The sequence below is a fragment of the Eulemur rufifrons genome, chromosome 30 (genome assembly GCF_041146395.1).
Source record: "Eulemur rufifrons isolate Redbay chromosome 30, OSU_ERuf_1, whole genome shotgun sequence".
Classification (NCBI taxonomy): domain Eukaryota; kingdom Metazoa; phylum Chordata; class Mammalia; order Primates; family Lemuridae; genus Eulemur; species Eulemur rufifrons.
In genome coordinates this window covers 32,148,713-32,162,477 of record NC_091012.1, presented here as the reverse complement: position 1 = coordinate 32,162,477, position 13,765 = coordinate 32,148,713, and the positions used below count along the sequence as shown (strand labels likewise).

The window sequence follows — 13,765 nt, the reverse complement described above, 5'->3', positions numbered from 1 at the left end:
AAATGACATTTGAAATGTACCTTAAAGAATGAGTATGGATATTCCAGAGAAATAAGGAATAATGAACACAAATATACTTATTGTTAATAATTAGAAATAAAAGGAGATTGGAAGTTTGAAAAGAGAAAAGAGGAAAAGTAGATAGACAGGTAGGATTTCATAGATGATTTGATGACATAGCATTGAAAAATAGAGGATATCAATTTCTGGCTTTTAGGTGGAAAAATAACTGAGATGTGCATGTGGGTGATAGTAGAGCTGGCTAAGAGTTTAGTATTTTCTGGCGTGACATTAGTATAGGGAGATGGGCCAGAACAATCTATCTCAGGGAACATGGAAATCCAGCTCCTACTTAGCATTTCCAAACTAAATCAATTAAATAAAGATTACCAAAAAGTGTCTCTTGTATCTCAAGGATGCAAATTATTTTCTGTCTCTGAAACACAGACCAGGAGATGAAGAACAATACATTGGAAAGTTCTAATTAAAAGAATACTTAGCCTATATTATTCCCCAATAACAGTGATGTCAGTGCTGAAAGCAAAAACTAATGAGCTGGGGAAAAGGCCTAAAAGGAGCATGCCCCTAAAATATCTTTATGTCTTTTGTCAATCTTCTGTTTTATGTCCCAGCTTATACCAGACAAAATAAGAAACAAAGCAGTTTAGGTGAATAATCTGGTCTAATCAGATTATGATTCTCCATAATCTTTTCTTACTTGTAGGGAATAATCATATGTTGTAATTAACACATTTTATCCTGAATGACAGGTCTAGAATGTTATGAAAAAAATCAACCTAAGCCAAAGATGTCAGGTATAAAATACAAATCTTGGTAGCACTTGCAAGCTCCTGAAAAATAGATACATGAGACATCTAAAGAAGGATGTAAATCAACCAGGTATTTTGGGTCCAAAACAAACCTGGCACAATGATTCATTCTACAGAGTGCTCAGACAATAAAATAGAAAGAAGCAATCCCATATAGCAGAGAAAACCAATAAGTGGAATAGCTTTTAATATTCTTTATCATTTAAAGTTGCCACTGATTTGTGCAGCATCTAGAGATTCACAAAAAATATCTCATTTGACGTTCACAACAGCCCCAAAGAACATATAGGACAGAGATTTCGTCCCCATTTTACAGAAAAGGAAAATTTGTTTACATCACTGAGCTAGAAAATAACAGGACCAGGACAAGTTCACAACCCCCTTTCCACTATATCATGTAATTTCATATGTTTTGCATACACACACACACACACACACACATACATGCATACACACAATAGAAAAATAGAAAATATATGGGCATAAAAAGACTAACTTTATTTTTTAAGTGTTTTAGTCACTATCAACTTTCCCTAGATCAGAGTTCAGTACTGATAGTTTTGCTTTCAGACTGTTAAGCCAGTCATATTGGTTCATTCTCTTTCATGGTTCATTTTCGGTAGTGGATAAAAGGACAACTCATTGTCTTGTTCTTAGTTCAGCCTGCTTTTTTGTGTCATTTAATTTTACCATGGAACTTTTCTCTGATGACAATCATACTCTAGCTGCAGTAATTATTTTTCTTTTCAATTTAAAGATATTTCAAGCACACAAATAAGAGTAAGAGAGAGATAACAGAAGCCTACATTATCTACCATCCAGATTTAATGCACATTAACAGTTTGTCCGCTCTCTGGTCCTCCCGTTCGACAGACAGCTGCATCTTCTCGCACGGCGCCAGCACTGTCTCTGAGACACCATGGTGAAAGTGAAGGCCAGAATAAACAGCTTTGGCCGTATTGGGCACCTGGTCACCAGGGCTGCTTTTAACTCTGACAAAGTGGATATTGTCACCATCAATGACCCCTTCATTGACCTCAACTACATGGTCTACATGTTCCAGTATGACTCCACCCATGGCAAGTTCCATGGCACGGTCAAGGCGGAGAACGGGAAGCTTGTCATCAATGGCCATCCCATAACCATCTTCCAGGAGCGAGATCCCACCAAAATCAATTGGGGTGAAGTGGGTGCTGATTACGTTGTAGAGTCCACTGGCATCTTCACCACCCTGGAGAAGGCCAGGGCTCACCTAGATGGGGATGCCAAAAGGGTCATCATCTCTGCCCCCTCTGCTGATGCCCCCATGTTTGTGATGGGCGTGAACCACGACAAGTACCAAAACAACCTCACCATCGTCAGCAATGCCTCCTGCACCACCAACTGCTTAGCCATCCTGGCCAAGGTCATCCATGACAACTTTGGCATTGTGGAGGGACTTATGACCACAGTCTATGCCATCACCGCCACCCAGAAGACCATAGATGGCCCCTCTGGGAAGATGCCATGTGATGACCATGGGGCTCTCCAGAACATCATCCCTTCGTGAAATGGCACAGCCAAGGCTGTGGGCAAGGTCATCCCCGAGCTGAACGGGAAGCTCACTGGCATGGCCTTCCACGTCCCCACTGCCAACGTGTTGGTGGTAGACCTGACCTGCCATTTGGAGAAGCTGACCAAGTATGACGACATCAAGAAGGTGGTGAAGCAGGTGGCAGATGGCCCCCTCAAGGGCATCTTGGGCTACACTGAGCACCAGGTTGTCTCCTCCAACTTCAACAGTGACACCCACTCTTCCACCTTTGATGCTGGGGCTGGCATCGCCCTCAATGACCACTTTGTAAAGCTCATTGCCTGGTACGACAATGAATTTGGCTACAGCAACAGGGTGGTGGACCTCATGGCCCACATGGCCACCAAGGAGTTGAGCCCCAGACCACCAGCCCCAGCCAGAGCGAAGAGGAAGAGAGAGGACTCAGCTGCTGAGATGTCCTTGCCTACTCAGTCCCCATCTCACTGAGAATCTCCCCTCCTCATGACACAGTTTCCACACCAGAGCCCCTGAAGAATGGGAGGGGCCTAGGGAACCCCACCTTGTCATGTACCATCAATAAAGTTCCCTGTACTCGGCCAAAAAAAAAATAGTTTGTAGTAACTTCTTCAGATGCTTTTAATGAAATAAAAAACCACACACACATCAATCCTCAAATCTCCTCAGGGACAAGCATTGTCTTAAAGTTAATATATGATCATTTATTTATATTATGTTTCCACAAACAATATGGTTTTTAATAGTTTACGTAAATGAAATCATTGTGTACATGCTCTTTTAAAACTTTATTTTTCTACCCCAAATTAGTTTATTTTGATATATTTATGCTGATACAGTAATTCATTTTTGTTGGTCCATATATTATTCATCTTGACTGCTATGTATGATACCATTTTATGCAAAATACCATAATTTATCTCTTCCAATATTGATACACATTGAAGTTGCATTAATTATTTTCTATTATAAACTTTGCTGTAGTGAACATCTTTGTATTTTTTAAAGCACTTATGTGGGAGGTCCAATAGGGCACACACCAAATAGTGAAAATTTTGGTCTATGAGACATAGTTAATTTTTCTCACTGTGCCAAATTATTCCCAATAGTGGTTTTCCAAGTTATATTCTCCCCAGCAGTGAATAAGAGTCAATATTTCCCCACATCCTCTCTGTTACAGCAATTAAGTATTTTTCACCAACTACTTCTAGCTCTCTGCCATCGCATTTCATTCTGCTATCCCGTTTGAAGTTAGGCTTCATCATACAATTTGTTTTAAGCAATGAAATGTGAGTAGAGCATTAAGACCCTGTGAGGAATTCACCATATTCTCTCTTTGCTTTTGCCTCAGTGAACTTTAATGATCTATGTGATGACTTCAACACATTGGGTCTCAATGAGGATGACATGGAGTAAAGCCTCCAGTTGACTTGCAATAAATATTAGGTATTGTCTATAAATAAATCAATAATGTTTTATATCAGGGGCCGGTAATCTATAGCTTAGTGGCCAAATCTGTCCCACTGCCTGCTTTTATAATGTTTTATAGGAATATAGCCTTGCCCATTTATTTATGTATTGTCTAGGCAGAATTGAGTAGTAGAGACAAAAAACATGTGGCCTACAAAGTTGAAAACATTTGCTATTTGGCCCTTTTCAGAAAATTTTATCCAACCCCTGTTTTAAACTACTGAGATTCTGGGGGTATTTGTTACTGTAGTACAACATAGCATGTCTTGACTAATAGGCTTACAACCATGTTGTATTCCCTTACTGTAAGCTTTTTGCTAATCTAATGGGTGTCAAAATATTTCTTCTCAGCTAAGTAAATCATTCTTTTCTGAATGCTATAGATATATGTTTCTGACCATCAGAAACTTTTAAAATTATTATTAATAAACTTTATTTTTAAAAGCAGTTTTAGGCTTACAGAAAAATAGAGTAGGAAGCATAGAGATCTATATATTTCCTCTCTCCAGCTCTTGTATAATTTAAAAGATCCATTTTCTTAGGCAGCATGCTGTCACAATGGAGAATTGATCCAGAATTTTATAGAACATATAACCCACTTCTTTTAAAAAATGATCAAACAACACTATTTAAAATGTTGCTCTAATCAAGACATTTAATACACATTTTGACAGTTCCATTCCTCAGTGGATAATTCTACCTAACAAGTCTTACTGGTAGGATATTATTTATTCTTCATTAATTTTAACACATATGCACTTATAATAAACATTACAGAATAAATTATTGAAGAGCTATATATATTGTGCAATATAAAAATGAAGAATCCACTGCAGCCTCCAAGCTATATAATAAGGTACTATTAATAATAAGAAGAAAAAGAGGGGAAAAACCCTAGAGTATGATAAAAGAAATCTAAAGAGATCAATCCAATTTCATGAAAATATATCTTTATCTCAAAGCTTTGGACTACACAAAAAGGAACAGTGAGTTGACTTGGTCATTTCTTGTTGTAGCATATTGCAAATGACTCAAAGTAGCATTTTACTACCTGCAGCAGCAAGATACAGCAGAAATACCTGGGACAGAGAATCAACAGTCCTGATCTGAAAGCCTGGTTGCAATGCCCCTTCCCCTGCCCCTGAATTTTCAATTTCTTTAACTGTCAAAGACAAAAGTTGGAATTTATCAGCAGTTCCAACTTTTTTTCAGGATAATTCTTTCTTTTTCCTAATTAACTCTAGCCCTCTGACATAAAAAATCCAGGTAAGCATTTCTATGTCTTAATATATTTTATTAGTTGCAATTTGTAGTATTTATAGATTATAACATGGACCAAAGAGAATAGTAAGGACTTTTGATCATACAAAAATTTGAAACCATAGGTTACAATGACATCAATAATGCTAAGTATCCAGAAAATTTTAATCAAAAGTTATACCTCCACAGAACCTAAGATTGTGTGCCAGAACCGTGCTGGTTTAGTTACTATAGCCTTGTAGTATAGCTTGAAGTATGTAAATGGATGCCTCCCAAGTTGTTCTTTTTGCTTAGGATTGCTTTTGCTATCTGTAGTCTTCCCTGGTTCCATATGAAGCATAGAATTATTTTTTTCTAGATCTGCAAAAAATGATGTTGGTATTTTAATAGGGATTGCATTGAATCTGTAGATCACTTTGGGTAGTATAGACATTTTAACAATGTTGATTCTGCCAACCCACGAGCATGGTATGGTTTTCCACATGTTTACGTCCTCTGCTATTTCCGTCCTCAGTGTTTCATAGTTTTCCCTGTAGAGGTCTTTTACCTCCTTAGTTAAATATATTCCTAGGTATTTTATTTTCTTTGTTGCTATTGTGAAGGGTATTGAGTTTTTGATTTGGTTCTCAGTTTGATTGTTGTTGGTGAATAGGAAATCTAAAAGAAAAAATAATAACACTAGATATGCAGTCAGGCAAACTGAGTTCAGGTGGCATTTCCATAACTGCCTGATTTGGGCCAATATCCCCAAGTTCCCTCATCTGCAAAATTTGGCTAATAATGGGAACTGCCTCATAAGGATGCAATGAGCTTAATGTGCTTAGAATAGTACCTGCTTCGTGATAAGCACTTAAGTATGTTTTATCCTAGTATTGTATTATCCTTGCCTTCAAAAAGGGTGGTTATAATCCAAGAAGGGTGGATGATAGTGAGAATGTTCTCTGAAAACTATGACTGACATGCCATATATTATCATTAAAGGGATATCATGTAAAGGCTGTAAAAGCATAGGTGGTTCTCCCCATTAGTTCTTCATTTTCATCTTCATTTTAAAGCTCTGTTCTCCACCCTCTTCATTTTCTCCTGGAGTTTGATGAGTATTCAATTAGAGATTTATCTTTTCACCTTTCAAAACTCTTTTGGGTAACAGCAATCTAGGACATCACCAATCATTTCTAGAGTTCCCTGAAACCCTGAACTTTGGAAATTTAACCACTTAAACAGGATTTCAATTGGGGATTTTTTTCTTATGAAAAAAAGCAACATTTTCTTTTTTTAATTAGAAATTATGATCTATACAAAGAGCGCATTACTGTCTCTATGTCAGGGAGAGTTGAATCATGAAGAACACACCCTTCTGGATACCCCCTCCCCTGCCCACAACATCCTCATTTCTTAAGACCTCAGTGGATGATATGTACTTTCATTCTGGAGGTCCTACTCTACCTCATATCAAACATATTAAAGACACTCACAATTTGCATTATATATATTTTTGCTATATTGCCTTTTAAATTATTTTAATAAAAATAAGTCATTAATTTAAAACTACGGTAATTCTACATTCATGGTCTAGAATCAGTAATTCTTGTGAAGTCATAATAACAACTTTAAAAGTTGTTTTCCAATGATAAAAATTTATTGGACTACCCAGCAATATTCATTGGGCAAATACTATGTGTTGTGCATACTTCTAAGTACTTTATGGTAACATACTTCATTTTCAGAACAACTTTATGAGCTAGATACCTCTTTATCTCCACTTTACATATGGGGAAAACTAGCTCTTGGTAACACAGACCAGATAGTCTGATTCCAGAATCCGTACTCTTAGAAGGTTACATTTTGTAGATGTTAATTTTGATTTTTTTAGTATGCATTTTATATTTTAGAATTGTTTTTCAAGATTTAGATCTCAAATGTTTTTGTAGGTTCTTGCAAAATTTTCAATGTCTAGGCATCGTTTCTGTAGTGCCTAATACAAATCAGTGGCCCTGCCAGCCCCATGTAATCCTGCCTGACATTTAGGGAGAGAGGGGCTTCAGACAAAAGTTCAAAAAAATGTTTTGGCAAAGGATTAAAGTACATGAGCACCAAAGCAGCCCTGCTTGAAACCCTCACATCTGATAGTATGACTCAGTTTGTGAAGAGGGACAGCATGGCTCTAGTGCAGTAGAAACTGCAGGAATCCAGCATTATTTCACAACATCCAGGATTTACCACTTTGGAAGCACTCAGGGATCTACCCTAGACACAGATAGCCACATTCTCATGAAGGTGCCAGTACCAGAGGCAATGGAGAGATGCTGCTCTCAAGTACCTTCTAGAATATTTGATATCAATCGGAGCAATTTAATGGAGAGATCCTGAAAGTCTCATATGTACAGACACATGGGGCATCTTCTGGGGAAAGTCTAAGATATACCTCAAAGGAACTTGGAGGGAAGGCCCTGCATTATGCAGGCAAGAATTTGAGTCAGTTACAGTTGCATGATGCTTGTGAACATGAATTCATTTATATTGACACATGGAGGAAATTTTTTTGTAAGTAGAGGGGAAGTTTTGTGAAATTGGACAAAAGTTATTCAAAATTCAGTAAGTTATTTTATTTTATAGTAAGATGTTTTTGTAAATCCTCCTGTAAGTAATAAGTATTCTTTGTGCATTTGTCTCTTATACAAAGCAAGATACATCTGTATTTGCATCCAACCAAGAGAGCAGGCAGACAAACTGCTGACTTTAGCAATGTCATACCTGCAGACTGTCTGGCAGAGGAGAGTTGCTAACATCCATCATAAAGAACAGCATCCTTAGAAATAAACACACCCCCCTGAGATATTCACTGATGTCTAGATATGACAACTCTTTCCTTTGAATCAGATTGTTTATAAAACACATTTTCCCCAATAGTAGTTGGTCAATAAATGTATTTGCTCTTTAAGCATTATCAGTATTTTTTAAGCAAAGCTCTATGTAAATCATGGCAACTTATTAGATAAATATGTATTACACATCTCTAATATCTAGGGCACTGGAAAAAATACAAATAGCAGTGCTAAATCTTAGGGAGCATCCAGTCTAGGTCAGTGATTCTCGAAGTGCAAGAAACTTATGTCAGCACCCTCTGCCCCTTCACTCTCAAATGTCACCAGGGATATAAGGATACATATCAAAGACTTTTGGGTGTAGGCTTTTGTTTCTGTAGCAGTCCCATGTATCAACTAGAGTGACATATACTTTTGGTATGTTGGGACTGGATAAATGGTTGTGGACTCCATGAAGTGTTTTCTCTTCCCTCTGGTTTAGCAGGAGACAGAAAATGTGAGCGCTGCAAAACCCTATTTCAAATTGTGAGCTAACACACATGCACACATACCCCCCCCCCACACACACATACACTTGAACCAAACACTTCATGGAACAATATTTGTCTTGTATGTGATGCACTCTGGTATTTTCTATTCTATTTCCACTGAAAAAAATATAAGCTACGCCCCAAAAAACTGATCTTTCAAACCACTAATCAGTTTCCACCTAGAGTTTCAAAGTCACTTTTCTGAAACACTTTTTTGTCCAGGATTTGGTAATGGTTTGGAAGATAGAGGTGAGGAAGACAAAGTCATGGGATGCATTCCTGTATTTTCTGTATCATTATCATGACAGTACATAAAACAAAAAAGTACATGATTGTACTTATATAGTAATCACCATGATGTAGGCACAATTATAAGTACTTTTCATGTGTTAAGTTATTTAATTCTTACTACAATCATATGAGCTATGCATATCTATATAGATAGCTATTTTACAGATGAGGAAATAGATACACAGAGCGGGTAAGTGATCTGACCAAAGTTACTCAGGATTTGACACCAGGCTGCCTGACCCCAGAATTCATGCTTTTAAGCCCCGTCTAGCAAGTTTCCAGCCAATCATCTTAAATAGCATTCCCTAAATCACATGAGCTAAGAGACTATAAGAATAAGCCTATTCCACAACTGGGAAAAAAATTAAATGAAGAATAATCCTTCAAAAGCAGGAATGAACAATGCTTTCTTGGTATTCAGAAGGCAACCATAAAAGTCATTTTCAGACCCCAGGAGTAACTCTCCCTCAGAGACTGTAGAGGGATAGAAATGACACAGTGAAGCAGACTTGGCCAGGGCCAACCATTTTCTTCCCCTATGTTTCTTTAGATAAAAAGAATCAAAGAACTGAAAAAACACAGATAGATTCAAATTCCCTTTTCTAAACCTTCATTTCAGATTCTAAGAAAGAGTCAGGACACAGAAGAAAGCATGGCTTGAAAACAAAAATGACAGTGAAACACAGCTCAGACCCACTAATAATTAAATCATGGCATTTGATTAACATCTATGAAAGATATTTTTAAATACCTCTTTTCTTTTTCTTCATTGATTTTGTTTATTATTTAATTTTATTTTCATCAATTTTAATTTAGGTTGTCTCTAGCTCATAAGCCAGGTAAATATGCAACCTTTAACAAACCACACTATTAAACCTAGCCATCACCCTGGGTTCCTCTGTGCATCCATCCCTAATCAGCAGGTTTAATGGTGTGCAGGAAAATAACACCAATTACCTAGTACTTTAAAAGATGTGCAGCATAAAAAGAAGCAAAAAAAGACCATATGATCATCACAATAGATGCATAAAAAGCATTTGAAAAAATTCACCACCTTTTTATGATAAGAACTCTTAACAAGGCAGGCATAGATAGAACATACCTAAAAATTATAAAGCCATATATGACAAATCCATAGCCAACATCATTCTGAACAGGGAAAAGTTGAAAGCATCCCCACTTAGAGCTAGAACTAGGCAAGTTTGCCCACTATCACCACTTTTATTCAACATAGTGCTTGGAAGTCCTAGCCAGAGCAATCAGGTAAGAGAACGAAATCAAGGGCATCCAAATGAGGAAAGAAGAGGTGAAACTATCACTCTTTGTTGATGATATCATCTTATACCTAGAAACCTCCAAAGATTACGTTAAGACATTTCTGGAATTGATAAACAAATTCAGCAGTCTCAGGTTACAAAATCAATGTACACAAATCAGTAGCATTTCTACATACCAGCAACAATCAAGCTGAGAATCAAATCAAAGACTCAATATCTTTAACAATAGCAACAAAGAAAATAAAATACCTAGTGATATATTTAACTAAGGAGGTCAAAGACCTCTGCAAAGAGAACTATGAATCACTGAGGAAGGAAATTGCAGAGGATGTAAACAAATGGAAAAAAATATCATGCTTATGGATTGGCAGAATCAACATTATTAGAATGTGTATACTACCCCAAGTGATTTATAGATACAGTGTAATCCTCATTAAAATACCAAAATCATTTTTCACATATCTAGAAAAAAAAATTCTATGCTTTATATGGAACCAGAAAAGAGCCCAGATAGCCAAAGAAATCTTAAGCAAAATAAACAAATTTGGAGGCATCATTTTGCTAGACTTCAAGCTATATTATAAGGCTATAGTAACCAAAATAGGATGGTACTGGCACAAAAACAGAGACATAGACCAATGGATCAGAACAGAGAACCCAGTTATAAAGACATCCGCATACATACAGCCATCTGATCTTTGACAAAGCAGACAATAATATACACTGGGGAAAAGAATCTCTATTCAATAAATGGTGCTGGGAAAACTGGATAGCCACATGTAGAAGATTGAAACAGGATCCTTACTTCTCATCACACACAAAAAATTAATTCAAGATGGATAACAGACTTAAACCTAAGACATGAAACTATAAGGATTCTAGAAGAAAATATTGGAAAAACTCTTATAGATATCAGCCTATGCAAATAAACTATGAAGAAGACCCCAATGGCAATCAGAGTAACAATGAAAATTAATAAATGGGACTTGATTAAAGTAAAAATGCTCTATAAAGCCAAGATAACAATCAATAGAGTGAATAGACAGCCTATAGAATAGTAGAAAATATTTGCATGCTATACATCCAATAAGGGGTTAATAACCAGAATCTACAAAGACCTCAAGCAAATCAGGAAGAAAAAAATCAAACAACCCAAGGAAAATGGGAAAAGAACATAAACAGAAGCTTTTCCAGATAAGATAGACCAATGGTCAATAACCATATGAAAAATGCTCAACGTCTCTAATAATCAGGGAAATGTAAATGAAAACCACAATGAGATATCACCTAACTCCAGTGAGAATGGCTTTTATCAAAAAGTCCCAAAACAATAGGTGCTGGCATGGATGCAGAGAGAAAGGAACACTTATACACTGGTGGTCTGACTGCAAACTAGTACAACCTCTATGGAAAATAGTATGGAGATTCCTTAAGGAAGTAAAAGCAAACTTACCATTTGATCCAGCAATCCCACTCATGGATATTTACCCAAAAGGGGAAAAAAGGCCATTTTATCAAAACGATATTTGCACTCAAATGTTTATTGCAGAACAATTCACAATTGCAAAAATGCGTAATCAACTCAAGTTCCCATCAATTCATGAATGGATTAATAAAATATGGCACATGTATACAATGGAATACTACTCAATTACAAAAAAAAAAACAATGGTGATCTAGCACCTCTTATATTACCCTGAATAGAGCTTGAGCCCATCCTCTGAAGTGAGGTATCACAAGAATGGAAGAATAAGCACCACATGTACTTGCCATCAAGTTGGCAGTAACTGATCAACACTAAGGTGATCATATGGCAGTAATATTCATTGGGGTTTAGGGGGAAGTGGTGGGTAAACTCACAACTAATGGATGCAGTCAGAATTGCATGGGGGAAGGGCATGCCTCTAATCCTGGCTTGGGTGAGGTAAAGCCATAACATGTAACCAAAATGTTTGTACCCTCATAATATCCTGAAATAAAAATAAAAATAAATAAACAAAATATGATATATGTATAGCATGGAGTAGTACTCAGCCATAAAAAATGAACTAATACCTTTTGTAGCAACCTGGATGGACCTGGAGACCATTCTCCTGGTTGAAGTATCATGCGCTCACTATTAAATTGGAACTACCTGTTTTTTTTTTTTTTCTCTTCCATCTAAAATTTCTCCTTCTTGCATAGACACTCTGGCTGGAGGTGCTTCTTGTCCACCATCTTACCTCTTCTCTATCAGCACTCATGTGGACATATGGAAGTGTAATTCAACAGAAATCTAGCGTGTGTGAGGAGAGAGGGGGGATGGGTAAAATCACACCTAACAGGTGCAATGCACACTATCTGGGTGATGGGCACACTTACAACTTTGACTCAAATTGTACAAAAGCAATTCATGTAAGCAAAATATTTGTATGCCCTTAATATTCTGAAATAAAAGAAAAAGGTGTGAAGCATACAAAAACAAAGAAATATGGAAGGAAATCACTAAATATGTTTTGCAGAATAAATCTGACTTAGCTCTGAACAAGTTCTCTTCACCTCAGTGTCTGAAAACTTGTGTTCATGATGATATTCTTATTGATATGTGGGTAGAAATTATCTAAATAAATCATAAAATTTTAAGAATGGGCAACCTTATATTAATTATGTCCAATAGCTTACTTTCATTCATATATAAATGTGGAATAGCAATGCATTATATTAGTATATCTAATCTTGTACTGTCATGAAATTTCAAAGAAGTTTATTATATTGAGTGATTTTTGTCTATCAAGACCACAATACAAATAAAGTAAGATATGTAAGCATAAGCATATTCAGGTAACTTAAAATTTTTAAGATAGAGGATATTAAGGATTGTTTGACAACACAGAAAAAACTATTTTAATATAAAATATAAATTAAATTTCCTTCTCCTAGACCTATAGGCATTGACTGCTGATATTACAAATAGTTGTCATTACATTTGAGGAAAAACAATTACTTGTTAAAATATATTTATTCAACATCTATATTCTCTCTAGTATGGGAATTATAAAAGTATAAGATTCAGTTATTTCTCTCAAATCTAATATATGATATGAAATGCTATGACAATATAGAGAAAGCATCCTGTTTAGAGATAGGAGTATCTATATGAGAAGAGCTAGACGGACTCAAACCCCAGAAGAAGAGTAAAGTCTATTGAATATAATTAGGATTTATTAGTTCTGACTCTAAATAATCAGAATAAGCAATGCCAGGCCAAGAAGGGACCTTTTCATTTCATAATCAAAGCAAACTTATTATTGTACTGAAAATATACTTATTAATTTACTGTCAGTATATTCTGTTTATAAAAGGCTCAAGAAAATTTCCTGGCTTTTTCATTTATGAAAAAGTCATAAAAGCTGCATAATTTACATGTTTACCTAGTGGCTATTTAAGATACTACATTGTCAAAACCTGTCATATACCATCATACTTGTACACGAGTTATGTAATATAGAATATGAGTGCCATAAAATGTAACAAGTTGAGAAAATATAAGTTATTAAGATCAACATAAATTACCATTAACCTAAAGAACATGCATACTTTGGATGAGCACAAGACTATTAAGATAACTTAGGGATACTAAACGTACATGTCTTACCTTTTGAGATTGATGTGTTAGAGCTGTTGCAACTCTGGATAAATGTTAGAATCATCTGGGAGAACTTTAAAAAAAAATCTCTGTGTGTATGCCCCAATC

General features: G+C 36.1%; 1 pseudogene; it reads left to right on the top strand.

Annotated features, from left to right (window-relative positions):
- The first annotated feature begins 1,747 nt into the window (after positions 1-1,747).
- Positions 1,748-2,850, top strand: LOC138378847 (glyceraldehyde-3-phosphate dehydrogenase pseudogene; annotated as a pseudogene).
- Positions 2,851-13,765: the final 10,915 nt, after the last annotated feature.